This window comes from Schistocerca serialis, chromosome 1 (assembly GCF_023864345.2).
Source record: "Schistocerca serialis cubense isolate TAMUIC-IGC-003099 chromosome 1, iqSchSeri2.2, whole genome shotgun sequence".
Classification (NCBI taxonomy): domain Eukaryota; kingdom Metazoa; phylum Arthropoda; class Insecta; order Orthoptera; family Acrididae; genus Schistocerca; species Schistocerca serialis.
The window spans coordinates 891,564,698-891,580,387 of NC_064638.1; the positions used below are offsets into that span (position 1 = coordinate 891,564,698).

Here is a 15,690-nt window from a genome sequence, read left to right on the forward strand (position 1 = left end):
CCACGCTGTCAGAACCAGCAGTCCTCAGCCGGCATCACAGCTGTCTCTCTGCAACTGGTAGGAAATGAGATCTCCAAGTCTGTCTCTGCGATGCGTCAGAGTCGCTACGATTTTGCTTCTGGTGCATATTACATAATATGTTGCTCCATATGAAATTTAGCTGACATATTGAACTTTTCTTTACACTGTCACCAATCTCGAAAAAACTGATCTGATGTAGCGCACTAATTTGCGATCGCGCCACGCCAGCGACAAAGGAGGAGTGAAACACCCACAACATTCCTCATATTCCATAAACGGTTTGAGATATCTAAGTGAGATTTTGGCAAATGATAGCACCAAGGAGGAGGATATTTTGGCATATGATTATTATGCAAAATTTCATTGTTCCACTAACTACACACTTTTTCGATGAAAGAATGTAATTTTTAAGAGCCGTCGATAGCTGGTGAAACAACATAATTGAAGTCATTATACGTTTATTTTGTGCAGAGGATGTGCTTTTTCATAAGATACTGACTTGACTTTTCCTGAGTTCCTCACTTAATAAATCACTGTTTCATAATTCTCTCACAACTGCGTCTGTACATGTTAATGAGGTGACACAGTGTAAACTCTGCGAAGTTTTAGCGAAAGAAGCAAATTTTAACCTGGCAACAAGAGAAATGTGCAGGTTTTATTCAAAATTCCCCATTCGTGACTTCTCTGAAAAACCATGCGAAAATAAATCGCTGAATTTTCGGTGGAATTCTTTTTAGATACTAACCAAAGAAGAGGTGACAGATCTTTTTGAATGGTCACCAATGTGGGCGTGGAGGGGCCCCACTTAATATTTACCAAAAATGTGAGTGTAGGCTTCAGTTTAGAACGGCATTTCCCCTCCAGCGCTCGGCATTTCCCCTACAGCGCTATGAGCGCCCCCCCCTCCCCCCCCCCCACCCCCTGCCACTCAAACCACGCTTCCCAACCGACTGCACATCTAGCAGCCACAGAATTTTGCTCGCACTACGTACCATGCTGATTCGTGTACATAAGATTCTAGGTCTCGACAAAAGTTATTATATTACAACTCAGAATGTGGTTATGGACCTAGGAACAAATATTCTACTCAAGTTTTAAAGTGCTGTAATAGAAAAAATCTTGTCAACACTGTATTTAATATCCTATTCGTTACATTCTTAATCCTATATTAATTATACCTGCAGTAACTTTTTGATGGCAGAGATTACTGACAACCAGGGTGTCCCTGCAACGGCGCTCTCGGATTTTTATGTTTGTTTCAGTTTTCAGGCCGCGATTCCAGAAATCTCTTGGACATGCGGGATATTGTATAGCGACATTGCTTCAGAGTCATCTGACCGACGACTGTATGAGGGCATAGGTCAGCTTGAGGTGGGCGACGTGGTTAGCAAAAGTAACCACCTCACCACAGAAGAATTGTGTGTTATAACGTTTAGAGCTCGCATGTTCTAGTCAGCGGTATCTTACAATGGTTGTATAGGTCTCGTACCAGTCATGGAGACATGTTTCGAAATGACAGTCAGTTCTGGATACGGCTTAGCTAATTTGAAGCTATGGATATCAGCAATAAGTAAGGCAATGTGCAGACTTAAGATTTCGTGTGAATCTATACCCTTTTTCTATTGGCACAAATCGGAACCTTTCGTCTTCCTGGACAGATCATACAGGAACTTCAAACGTGTTCCTTCCTCCACCTGCAGATTACGCAAAGTGAAGACGATGATACATACAAAGTGGAAAATAAATCTGCTCACGAGACACGGAATGCCGGAGCACGATATAATACAGTGCACTGAACAGCCCTTCCATTTGTATGAAACGAGTATAGAATGTACCAAATGCAGCGTCTCTGTTATACGCCCCGAGATTATTTTCGTATCACAGAAAAACATGAAACGCGGGGTTCAGGAGATCTTATGATTGTTACGTTGTGTGCCCCATTCAAATGGTTCAAATGGCTCTGAACACTATGGTGCTTAACATCTGAGGTCATCAGTCCCCTATAACTTAAAACTACTTAAACCTAACTAACCTAAGGACATCACACACATCCATGGCAGAGGCAGGGTTCGAACTTGCGACCGTAGCGGTCGGGCAGTTCCAGACTGAAGCGCCTAGAACCGCACGGCCACCCCGGCCGGCTGTGTCTACCAGTCTACCATTGATTAGTATACAAGCAGTTACTCTTTCCTCGGTCTAGACAGTCACCAGGGCGTCTTAATAGAACCCAAACACGACAGCGTGACCATGCAAGGTGGCGCAGTTGTCCAACCGCATTCGGGAAGACTAGCGTTCAAATCCTCGTCCAGCCATCAACATTTAAGGTTTCAATGGCTTCCCAAACGTGGTTTAAGCAAATGCCGAGATAGTTCCTATGAAAAGCACGGAGACTATTTCCTTCACTATCTTTGCACAATCTGAGCTCGCAGATCGTGTATCCATCTTCCTTCTTTCATTTAAGGCAGGGTGAAGAACCTTGACGGTACTGGTAAGCCGGATGAATAATTTGAGACCAATAGTGGAAACACGAACTGTACATACACCATGGCGCCGAGTGTACGTCCTACCGTGGAGAAGACGTATTCTACTTAATCTGAGGACTAACAACCCTGCAGTACTTCTCGCATTACGTAGTGGACGGTACCAGGTATTACTGGAACCACCTTTAGCAATGATTTTGGAGCTCTGACAGCACAGCGCGCTCATATTTTATACTCTCCAAATAGCATCATCGCACAGCTTTTCAAGACGACATCAGCAGTTCGCAAACGGCATGTGTGTTTGGGCTCAGCTCCTGTTCACAGAGGGCGAGAGCAATAGCTTTACCGTAAGATACCTCCCGAGAAATCACACTAGCTATAAGACTTCATTTGGAAGTACATCGACCGAGAGGGATGCTGCGTCCTATCAATATAGACCCAAAAATACACCCGCAAGGCAAACTTGTTAGGTTTGTAATCTCTGACGTGCAATCGCATAAGCTCTCTCTACTTTAAATTACCTATGTGACCCAAGGAACAGTGGCTACGATTCGTATGGACGTTCGAGCCCTCCCTCGGGCATGGGTGTGTGTGTGTTCGTCCTTAGGATAATTTAGGTTAAGTAGTGTGTAAGCTTAGGGACTGTTGACCTTAGCAGTTAAGTCTCATAAGATTTCACACACATTTGAACATTTTTTTGATTCATATGGAAAACAAAGCTCACTCGATACAATGGTTCTGCTATCCTGTTCCCTATTTGCGACCGCACAAGAATCCACACAATTGAAACGGTTGGCAAGTGGATCTGAACGTATAAAATTGGAGTCCTTCATGTGATACTAACAAATCGGCGTACCGGTGTCAAATGGGAGCAACCGCACAGATTCATCCGTCGCTGCAGCGATGTAAGTTCATGGGCGTAATATCGGGAAACTGCTGAACCTCTATTAAATAATTTTTATGAAATGTTTGGATGACTGCGTGATTATATGGTACCTGCATCATGTCAGACCAAGCGTTGATATAAATTGTATACGAAGAACGGGTACGTTTACTTGATCCAATGGAGAACTTCAAAGAAAGTAAGAAAAATCTCAATCAGATGACGGCTCAAGAAACACGACAAATATCGGTGAAAATCAACTTATGAAGTTTCATTAACAGGTTCTGAACGAAGAGCAATGAAACATCCTACAGCTCGCTATTTGAAGATCACCATACGAGTAAAAAAACCAAACGACTTATTAATTAAAAGTTTCTGCATCATATAATCACTGACTACTGCGGCGCTCCATCTCAGAATGTGTGAGGCGGGGGAATACTTTGAAATGAGCTATCGGCTACAGGCAAACTTGTTGAGAGAAGGCGCAGCAGTGGAAGTGACGGCACCACCTTGCACCTGTAACTTTGAGCAAGCGACGAATACATCAATAGAACGGATTCCAGAGGGAATTCGCGAACTTTTAAGGCGGCTGCTCACGGCAGGGCACGGGGAACTGGGTCGGCGCTGGTCTGGCGCATTCCTGGGCCGTGCCTGGTGGCGCCCGGGGTCGTAATAACCTGACGGATGGGACAGCAGGAATTTCGGCTGGCGGGCCTTCCGTGACCAGCGGCGCGCAGGCCACACAAGTTTGCTCTAGGGACCCGCAACTTCTATTTGCAGGCACCGGGAAAATAAAGGGCGCGCCACGGGCTGATGTTTTCTCACTAACTGAGAGAGAAAGGGCAGCGATTTCTCACAAGAGACGTGCAGTTCTTGTAGACATTCCTCTAGGCATGGCGCTAAGAATAAGGCAAGAATAGCAGCACGTCCACATATAAATACTTGTACAAACGTACGTACGTAGTGGTTCTATGGCTTCCGGTCTGTGTTTCTCCGTTTACTGGATCGCCCCGACACAACAATGCCGAAAAACATGCTCCACTCTCAAGGACATCGTACTGACAAGTGATGCGACAGATAGTTGATCACTGCAGGAGTTATTGATAAATTCAGACTAAATGAAACACACGTCACATCAAAGGGTGCCCAACCAGGGATCATACACAGTGTACATCTCTGGTGGCAACGCAGGCGTGTATTCTCATATGAAAATGATCCAAAAGTGTGAACGGCATCCTGCCGTAGATTGTCGCAATCATCTTGCGCCTTTTGTTGCAATTCGGCAATGGTTCTTGCAGTCTCTGGAGAACAAGTGCGTTCATAATATCCCATACGTGTTCAATTGGCGAGGGTTCTTGCTGCCCAGGGCAACTGTTTTACATAAAAAAAAAGCACGCCGTGGACTTACATTGTCCTGATAAAAAAGCACATCACCCTCCTGTTGATGTAATGGCAGTAGCACGGGGATAACGCCCTGCGCAAATTAGCAGGCACTGGTTACTTGACCCTGCGGAAACACCTTATGTGACCGCAATGGTAACTAATGGCTCCACATACCATAAAGCCCGGGCTGGGATTTGTGTGCCGTGGCCGAGTGCACTCTCGAACAGGAAGCTCTACTAGGTCTATGCTGTACACGCGCACGACCGTCGCTCGCATACAGAGAGAATATACGCTCATCACCGAGAACATCAGAGCGCCATTCCACTCTGCAATCGACTCTTTCATGACACCAGAGTCGCCGCGGTTGGCAGTGTCATAGTGGTAGCCTGGCCTGAGCCACACGTGATCTTAATATTGCTGCAAACACATGGTTCCCAATGGTTCCTAGTGAGAAAGCAGGCGTAACATTTGCCACGATTTCGTCCCAGGATGATGTTCGGTCGAACGCCGCTGCTGGCACAGTGGGTCGATTTTCACGTGCGCCTGTAGTACGCGAATGTCCAGAACCAAATCTCCGGATGTGTGAATGTTCCACAGACTACTCTTGAAAGCGGCGACACAGCACCGTTACACTGTCCCCAACTTGCGCAGCGGTCCCTCGATACGTCCATTCAGCTTCCTGCAGAACCGCAATGTGACACCGTTCAAATGGCTGAAGCTGTTCAAAAAAAGCAGGCTACGTACTCGTGGGTGGAGCTTCTTTGAGCCCCAGAATAAATGTTGCAAAACACTGTTCACTTCTAAATTCAGCACAGTTACTGCTTGCAGAGGCAAAACAAAGGGTGCGCAGACGGGTCTCCTGAGCGCCAAATGATCGCCGATCGACGTGACGAATCACTAACAATAAAAACCCTCAGTATGTACATATTATAGTTCGGTGCCACTGAACACAGTCCTTCAGAGGGCGTTGCATTTTTTTCCGGTAGTGTACACGCAGCATAACTAGAGCATAACTAGGTCTCCTCATTTTCGACACAACCGTCTGGTCAAATTAGGTGCAAGTTACCACAATGGGGAAAAACTTTCACATCCCCCCCCCCCTTTCATTCCTCTTGAAGATGTCTAGCACTGATCTAGACGACCTGTATTTGTGAAAAAGGTGGAGAATATGTACATTTTGGACGATGCTGGGAGTTTATAGCACAGTGCATGATGACTGAAGCGAGAATTGCAGTACAGACTGGAGACAGTAGTAGTCTGATGTGCTCTGAACTATCGCAAAGATATGCCATTAAGGTTCAAATGGCTCTGAGCACTATGGGACTCAACTGCTGAGGTCATTAGTCCCCTAGAACTTAGAACTAGTTAAACCTAACTAACCTAAGGACATCACAAACATCCATGCCCGAGGCAGGATTCGAACCTGCGACCGTAGCGGTCTTGCCATGCCATTAAGGCTCGATACTAAACGCCTTGAGCCGCTAGTTACGTCTGTAACACTTGCAATGACTACTGAAGATGAATAGCTCCCAAAAAATCAGATCTTGCCCAATGTATTTTGTAATGAAAAAACCACATCACTGTCTATTTCTCTTCAGTGTCAACACCAAGTACGGTCGCATAGCATTCAAAAATCATCACGAATGCGATAAGAACTGACCATATTAATATACGAGGGCAGTTCAATAAGTAATGCAACACATTTTTTTTCTGAAACAGGGGTTGTTTTATTCAGCATTGAAATACACCAGGTTATTCCCCAATCTTTTAGCTACACAACACTATTTTTCAGCGTAATCTCCATTTAATGCTACGGCCTTACGCTACCTTGAAATGAGGGCCTGTATGCCTGCACGGTACCATTCCACTGGTCGATGTCGGAGCCAACGTCGTACTGCATCAATAACTTCTTCATCATCCGCGTAGTGCCTCCCACGGATTGCGTCCTTCATTGGGCCAAACATATGGAAATCCGACGGTGCGAGATCGGGGCTGTAGGGTGCATGAGGAAGAACAGTCCACTGAAGTTTTGTGAGCTCCTCTCGGGTGCGAAGACTTGTGTGAGGTCTTGCGTTGTCATGAAGAAGGAGAAGTTCGTTCAGATTTTTGTGCCTACGAACACGCTGAAGTCGTTTCTTCAATTTCTGAAGAGTAGCACAATACACTTCAGAGTTGATCGTTTGACCATGGGGAAGGACATCGAACAGAATAACCCCTTCAGCGTCCCAGAAGACTGTAACCATGACTTTACCGGCTGAGGGTATGGCTTTAAACTTTTTCTTGGTAGGGGAGTGGGTGTGGCGCCACTCCATTGATTGCCGTTTTGTTTCAGGTTCGAAGTGATGAACCCATGTTTCATCGCCTGTAACAATCTTTGACAAGAAATTGTCACCCTCAGCCACATGACGAGCAAGCAATTCCGCACAGATGGTTCTCCTTTGCTCTTTATGGTGTTCGGTTAGACAACGAGGGACCCAGCGGGAACAAACCTTTGAATATCCCAACTGGTGAACAATTGTGACAGCACTACCAACAGAGATGTCAAGTTGAGCAATGAGTTGTTTGATGGTGATCCGTCGATCATCTCGAACGAGTGTGTTCGCACGCTCCGCCATTGCAGGAGTCACAGCTGTGCACGGCCGGCCCGCACGCGGGAGATCAGACAGTCTTGCTTGACCTTGCGGCGATGATGACAAACGCTTTGCCCAACGACTCACCGTGCTTTTGTCCACTGCCAGATCACCGTAGGCATTCTGCAAGCGCCTATGAATATCTGAGATGCCCTGGTTTTCGGCCAAAAGAAACTCGATCACTGCCCGTTGTTTGCAACGCACATCCGTTACGGACGCCATTTTAACAGTTCCGTACAGTGCTGCCACCTGTCGGAAGTCAATGAAACTATACGAGTCGAAGCGGGAATGTTTGAAAATATTCCACAAGAAATTTCCGGTTTTTTCAACCAAAATTGGCCGAGAAAAAATAAGTGTTGCATTACTTATTGAACTGCCCTCGTAGTTATGATATACGTAGAAAGGTAGAGATCTCTTCACCCCATCACAAAGTTTCTTTTCTAATTTTCAAGCGTAATTACGCAGCCAGAGCTTTACTGCCTGCACACGTATCAACCGCAGAGCGATTCTGTAGATTCTATAAGAAGAAGCACACCACTTCTTGGCTCACATGTCCCCTTAAATTCCATCGAACGAACTCACTCAGCTTGTGCTACCACAATGTAGACTCCATCATCAAAGGCTCAGGCTGACCTACTCTTAAGTTACAAGAAGTATGAGAAAGCGCCTCCAAGATAGCGTTCGACACCTAAGCACTCATACAGCTTTCTATCGCCGCTCATATGGTCACGACATGATTGATGCGTGTGGGTGGGAATGCTCGTCTCACTTAAATGTATACTTTGCGTCCGACGTATGTCATGCTCCGGTTAGCCTTCTGCTTTAATCATTTAACTTCTCCACAGCTGTGACGTGTGGTCTAAATTTGACTGCACGCCAGTAGTTGATTGTGAGTTTAGCGATTTTCGAGTCTGTCAGTCCGCCACCTGTATGTGGCTTACGAGTGAGAGGAGCAGCAGAGAGGAAGGACGGCGGTAAGGCAGAGAGGCCTCGCATTCGACGAGACCGTGTCCCACGGGCCGCAGCTCTGCACTTCCTCTGCGCCTCCTTGGGAGGGGGTCTGCCGTTAACGGCGCAGTTTCACCCTGCGTAATCCTGCAATACTGTGAGAAACTCGCCACGACGCTCCGAAATGCTCTCAGCGAGAATAACGACGAAGTTGCTGACATCACTGGAAGTCTTGCGAGTACTCACGATAACTGCCTTAGAAGGACGAATGTGAACATAAAAAATCAGGAAAAAACACACGCTAAGAAAGAAAAAATACACTCCACAAAAGAAAAAATATTCACCGCGAAGGAATTACCCGAATAGGACGGAAATCGGTAGACGTGATGTACATGTATAGACAGACAAATGATCACAATTTCAGAAAAACGGAATAGTTTATTCAAGAGAAAGAGCTTCAGAGATCAGGCAAGACAATCACGCGGTCAACCACTGGCCCTTATGCAAGCAGTTATTCGGCTTGGCATAGATTCACACAGTTGTCGGATGTCTTCCTGACGGATATCGAACCAAATTCTTAGATCATCAAAATCCTGAGCTGGCTGAAGCGCCCTGCCCGTTATGTTCCAAACGTTCTCATCTGGGGAGAGATCCGGCGACCTTGCTGGCCAATGTAGGGTTTCGCAAACACGAAGACAGTCAGTAAAAAATCTCACCGTGTGCAGGCTGGCATTATCTTGCTGATACGTAAGCCCAGGACGGCTTGCCATGAAGAGCAAGAAAACGGGGCGTAGAGTATCGTTGTTGTGCTGTAAGGGTGCCGCGGATGACAACCAAGACGTCCTGCTATGAAATGGAACGGCACCCCAGATTATGAACCCTGGTTGTCGGGCCGTATGGCGCGCGACACGCAGGTTGGTATCCGATGCGTCTTCGCTAGTCGCCGGGGCTCATTTCGAAGTAGGACTTTTCACTGAAGACAGTTGAACTCCAGTCAATGAGATTACAGGCGAAATATGCCGGATGCCACTGGAAACGGGCTTGTGCCTGCACGGAGGTCAATGGTAATCGGCGAAAGGGGCACAGTGACCTCAGCCCCCTTCCCCGAGCCGCCTCTTAATGCTCCTTGTGGTCACTGAAGCATCAGTTGCACGTCCGATCGATGATAACGATGAATCTGAAGCTAAGAGTGTCTCTGCGTAATTTGTCCACGCGCCTCTTCTGGGAGGCAAAGTTACTGTCCAGCTGAGTAAACGCAATAAAATTTGCAGGGATTTCATGCCTTAGTATCGACATATCCCATTTTCACTGTCGTTACCAGCCGCATAGTGAAACTGCGTTGAAGCGTCACTCCCTCGCCCAACGACGGCCAAAGTTCAATATTTCGTATTTTCCGTCGATACCTGTATGAATATCAGTTTGTGAGCAAATTGCATCACTTGTTCCTGGAGCGCCGGTTTTTCTGTGTGTGTGTGTGTGTGTGTGTGTGGTTTTTGTCTTACAGTGTAATTTCAAAGTAGAACGTCACTTTTTATTTTACGCTCGCAGTACCGGGGGGATGGGGTTACTTTGTGCCCACCTTTTCAAAGTATTGTAATGTAATAGACAGAAATTGGTTCACTACGACGATTGCAAATAAACTTTCTAAAGGGTGTGTTGTTGTTTATGATTTATTATTATTATTATTATTATTATCAGAACAACAACGGCGGAGAGGGAACTCCGTTTCCGTACACACCTTACTCCTCTCGCATAGCACCAAGGAGGCCGTCGATCTTGATGTCCTATCTGGCGGACGGATCACAATCGACAACGTCATATGCCGTCACTCCGTGAGATACTGCAAAGATATTGGTATTTAACCCAGGACATTGGCGCGAAGTCAGATCAGAAACTTAATGCCTCCAACTTCCCAGCGCTAGTAGCGCAAATACTGGTGGTGCACATTTGTTTCGCCATCAGCGCTAGAACGGCAACCTGCTAGTGGAGCACCAGCACACGAACGTGCGTTAGCGAGGTCGGTTGCGGGGGCGCGTCGCTCGGAGATACTTAATACCGGCAGTGATCGGGAAGGGAAGGGAAGAAGCCAGTTGGTGGTGCCACAGGCAGCATCGGCGGGCTGAGCCGGGTCGTTCACCGTTGGGCCGGCAAGCAGCTCGTTCACGGCCCGTCGCGCGCCGCTGCCCAGGCCCTCCGGAATAACCCGGAAACGGTAAAGCTGCACTGCAGCATCGGGATACACACAGGCCAGGTGGCCGCTTTGCCAGATGCAAAGGAACACAAGCAGGAACAACACTAGTGGGCCACACGTTATGGCGAAGTGCTTAATACCGCGTTGCCCTGCCTTGGCGACGAAGTACAGCAGCGAACCCGCGTGGCATCAATACAACTTCCAGAAGTACGTGGCACCAGATGTCTGCGCACGGATCACACATTTACAGTAACCTACGGGCCGGTAGTTTGTGGGCACCGAGTCAGCGCCCGATAGCGTCACATATGTGTTGCAATGCGTTCAGAACAGGCGAATTTGGTTGCCAAGACATATATGTAAATTCATTGTCAAACCACTGCAGCACGATTCTGGCATTGTGACATCTACAGTTATCAAGTTGGAATATGCCATCGGTGTCGGTGAAGGCATGAGATGCAGGTGGACCGCAATAATGTTCACGTGGTCCACAACTGTCACGGTGCCTTCGATTACCACCACGGGTCCGAGAGGTGAACACTTGAGTGTCGACCATGGCATAATACGGTCCCACCGGAACGCGTACGACCTAAATGTTTCGAGCAGCCATTTGCCTGCATGACGGTTTACCCTGCACCAGGATTATATTTAGTCGACGGATCTACAGATCACCACTTAATTCCCACGTTCTGTACGAGGCATGCACGTGCAACACGTTGTAGCCTACTTACGGTTACGCCGTCCTTCAGCCATTATCCATAACTGCTCACGCACGGCAATAGCAGGCGGTCAACTGACCAGTTTCGCCGTTGCCAAGATGGTCGTTTCCAGAGCAGTGCCATAACAATCCGATATTATGTCAGTGGATTTTCCAGCTTGCTCACAGTACCATCGCTACAACGACTCTTCATTCGTCTCTGCTCCGCTTATACAGGGGGTGGACAAAAATATGGAAACACGAAAAACAGAACACATTAACAAGTTCAAACGTGTGTGAATTCCTAAGGAACCAAACTGCTGAGGTCATCGGTTCCTAGACTTACTCACTAATTAAACTAACTTCTGCTAAGAACAACACACACACACACACACCCACGGCCGAGGGAGGACTCAAACCCCAGGCGGAAGGGGCCGCGCAATCCGTGACATAGCGCCCTAAACTGCGCGGCACATTAACATGCCTAATCGGTGTACCAAACCGCTGCTATTCTAAATAGCTTGTAGTCGTCTCAGAATGGATAAGTGTGCGACTTTCAAGGGAATCTTATACCATTCTTCCGGCAAAACAGTGGCAGGATTAGGTAACACAGATGGAGGTGGACAGCGATCACGCTCCCTCCTCTCCAAAGTAGATAACAAAGGCTTAATAATGCTGATATGAAGTGACTGCGTTGTCCAGGAGACATGCGACAATTCGTCCTCGTGTTCAACAAAGCGGTCCTGGACGATGCGAGCTTTGTGAACAGTGGCCCAATCATCTTGGAACGCAGCATCCCCGTTGGGGAACGCACACTGTACCATGGGATGGACCTAATCAGCCAAAATCTTCACATAATCCTTTCAGTAAAGTTACCTTGCAAATTAACCATAGGCACGTCAAACACCACGATATGGCTGCCCAAATCATCACCGATCCCCCGTCATCTTTCAGTCTTTGGACATAAACTCGGCCAGAAGCTGGAAAACTGCATTAACCAAAGCTCATCACACCAAATGACTTTCTTCCCACTCAACAACATACATTCGTCCGCGTTGTGACTTAGCGGACAATGTTTTTCCGCATTCCTTGTGTGCAGTATAAATCTTCGATACGGCGCCTCTTGAAACACCAAAAAGCACGCAGCATACGAGCACGAACAACTTGCTCACGTTCGAATTAACGTACCTCCGACATACTGCACTCCCAACTACCCAGAACACTGTTCTGGCCAAGACTGACACAATGCACACATTCGTGGTCAAATACAACATCGCAAGCTGCAGGCTTCGCTAGTATCTGCATTTACATTCAAACAAGCATTTCTCGCTGTGTCCCTCTTTTTCTCCCAACGCCTTTTTTTTTTCCTTACCGCGTCAGACCACAGCGACACACTTGTCTCGCGATGGGCAACCGTCACAGAAACTTTTGGCTCCATCAATGTGTATTAGACACGCGGACACATATGTAAATTCACCGAACAAAATATTAGTCACACGCTTAAAATCGAGAACAATGATCGCTTTGGAGCACTGTAGACGGTGTAGAACCGGTACATGTGGTCATGCGCCCTCCGCTGCTGGCGTCAAGTCGGTGGTGTGAAATGGTTTTTATCTGCCAGTTGACTGTAAGGAATCGGCGCAGTAAAGGTGGGTCGACGTGGAGACAAAATGGCACAAAGGAGTTATCATGTTTGCACGTGCTTATGACCACGCCATGGATGAAGTTGCACGATTAGTTTTATCAGCGCGGACTACCCAACATGGTGTGCCACTCGGAGCCAAGTACACGGAAAAGAACAGTGGCCATAAATAGATCCCTGTTGACTGGAACCGGAGACAATTGTTACGCCTTGTGAAATAGAATTTATTTCAAATTCGATAGGAATTTCTTATGCCAGTGAATGCAGATTCATTTCAGCCAGTTTCCGAGTGAACGTTGCAATACGAACTTCATGCAATGGACATTCGGTATCCGATACCTCGCAAAAGGCCACTGCCAACGGCACATAAATATTTAAGTCTTCACTAGCGTGACAACATATAAACATAGAAAATAGCTGATTAGAGGAGTATAGCAGCGACGTCTGACGAGTCGTAATTTTTTTCCCTCAAAAACAAGGTATCGATTTTATCAACAGCCCATTGAGAAGTTTAACTCGCTCGCAGTGTATTTAGGATAAGCTGTCGTCACTATCGCCTTCCACCAAGACGGCAATAGCCGTGTTCAAATTTCTGGCCAGACGAACGCTCTGGCACCCTATCAGAACTCGACTGGAATCCTAATCACCCTACCTTAATCCCAACGAAAATCCTGGTGCTATTTAGAATATCGGATGAAACGTAACAGTTAACTTTCCTGCAATATAGTATGTCTGCGGGTCTAATCATCAATGAGTGGCTTCAGCTGCTGATACCATACGTGAAGAAACTTGTAGACTCTCTGTCGCACCGAATGGAGACTATTATCCCTGGTCATACATGGTATTACACCCCGATGTATCGTGCGGTAACTGACAGTTTGTCTGGTGGGATAATCTACAATGTTTCCTCCTGCTACGGTGTACACAAAACCCTTCCGCCAGATAAGATTGAAAGTGTCCCATTAATTCGTGTCGCAAATTGTGATTTCGGCGATGATGGTAAGTCCACCCCAACTACCGACAGAAAACTAATACGCAGGTAGAGGGGTCGAATGCTCTCAAATCCCCGAACAGTCATAACTGTTTAGGGAATCATTTCATGAGCACCCAATTACAAAATTAGTGGTGGACATCTGGAGCACGTGTCCTAGTTTAAATATGTAGGGTAATATACTTTAAGACAAAAAAAGAAAAGAAACAAAGAAAAAAACATGCACCACGAAGAAATTATCCGAAGGAGACGGAAATTGGTAGATGTGATGTGCATATACAAATAAATGAGTACAGTTTCAGAAAAATTGAATGATTTATTCAAGAGAAAGAGCTTAACAAATTGGGTAAGTCAGTAACGCCTCGGTCCACCTCTGAAACTTGTTTAAGCAGTTACTCGGCTTGGCACTCATTGACATAGTTGTTGATGTCCTCCGAGGGATCTCGTGCAGATTCTGTCCAACTGCTGCGTTAGATCATCAAAATGACAAGCTGGTTGAAGCAGACTGCCTACAATGCTCCAAACGATCTCAATTGGCGAGAGATCCGGCGACCTTCCTGGTCAAGGTAGTGTTTCGCAAGTACTAAGGCAAGCAGTAAAAACTTTCACAGTATGCGGGCGGGTATTATCTTGCTGAAATGTACGATCAGGACGCCTTGCCATGAAGGGCAACAACACCGGGAGTAAAATATTGCCCAAAACTGGGAGTAAAATATTGTCGACGTACCGCTATGCTATAAGGGTACTGCGGCTGACAAACAAAGATGCCCTGCTATGAAATGAAATGGCACCCCAAACCATTACTCCGGGTTGTCGGGCCGTATGGCTGGCGACTGTCAGATTTGTGCCCCACTGCTGTCTGGGGCCTCTCCAGACACTTCTTTACTGCGCATCGGGGTTCAATTCAAAGCGGGACTCAACGATGAAGACAATTCTACTCCAGTCAATGAGATTCCAAAGCAAAACGTGGCTGGAGACGCCCCAGCCAGCGATCGGATACCAACCTGACTCTCGCCCGCCATATGGCCTGACATCCTGGAGTGATGGCCTCGAGTTTATTTCTTTTCATGTCAGAGCCTTTTTGGTTGTCATCCGCGGCACCCTCACAGGGCAGCGATTCGTCGATGGTATTCTACGCCCCGTTTTGTTGTCCTTCATGGCAAGGCATCCTGGGCTTACATTTCAGCAAGAAAATGGTCCCCGCACAGTGTGAGTGTTTCTCCTGCTTATCTTCGGGCTTGCCACAGCCTACCTTGACCAGTAAGATCGCCGAACCTCTCCACAAATGAGAATATTTGAAGGAATGTCGGCAGGGCCCTCTAAACCAGCTCGGGGTTTTAACGATCTAGCGCGCGAATTGGACAGAATGTGGCACTATATCCCTCTGGAGGGCATTCAACAGCCGAATAACTGCTTTCATAAGGGTCAAAGGTGAACCAACGCGTTATTGACTTGCTCAATTTGTTAAGCTCTTTCTCTTGAATAAATCATCAAATTTTTCTGAAATTGTAGTAATTTGTTTGTCTGCACATACACTTCGTATCTACCGATTCCCGTCCCATTCTGATAATTTCTTCGTGGCGCGTTTTTGAGTGTACTAAGAAGAGATATGAAGTGCGACGAACACGTAAAATCAGTTTTAGAAAGCAGCAGGCAACATCCTATTGTGGTAAATTCTGGAGAAGTACTGCAGCTTCTAGAGTCTTTATTTAGTTGGCAAGATAGCGGAAATCGAACGAATTGAGACACAAGCCGCTACCACTGTAACAAAAGTGTGTATGCCATACGAAAGTGTAACGATGTGTGTCGGGGAAGCTGAGCGGCAAT

At 46.7% G+C, this 15,690-nt stretch overlaps 1 protein-coding gene across 1 annotated transcript in view; it reads right to left on the reverse strand.

The window, feature by feature from the left end:
- Positions 1-15,690, reverse strand: part of LOC126411401 (uncharacterized) — a 1,067,733-nt gene that overhangs the window by 549,458 nt on the left and 502,585 nt on the right.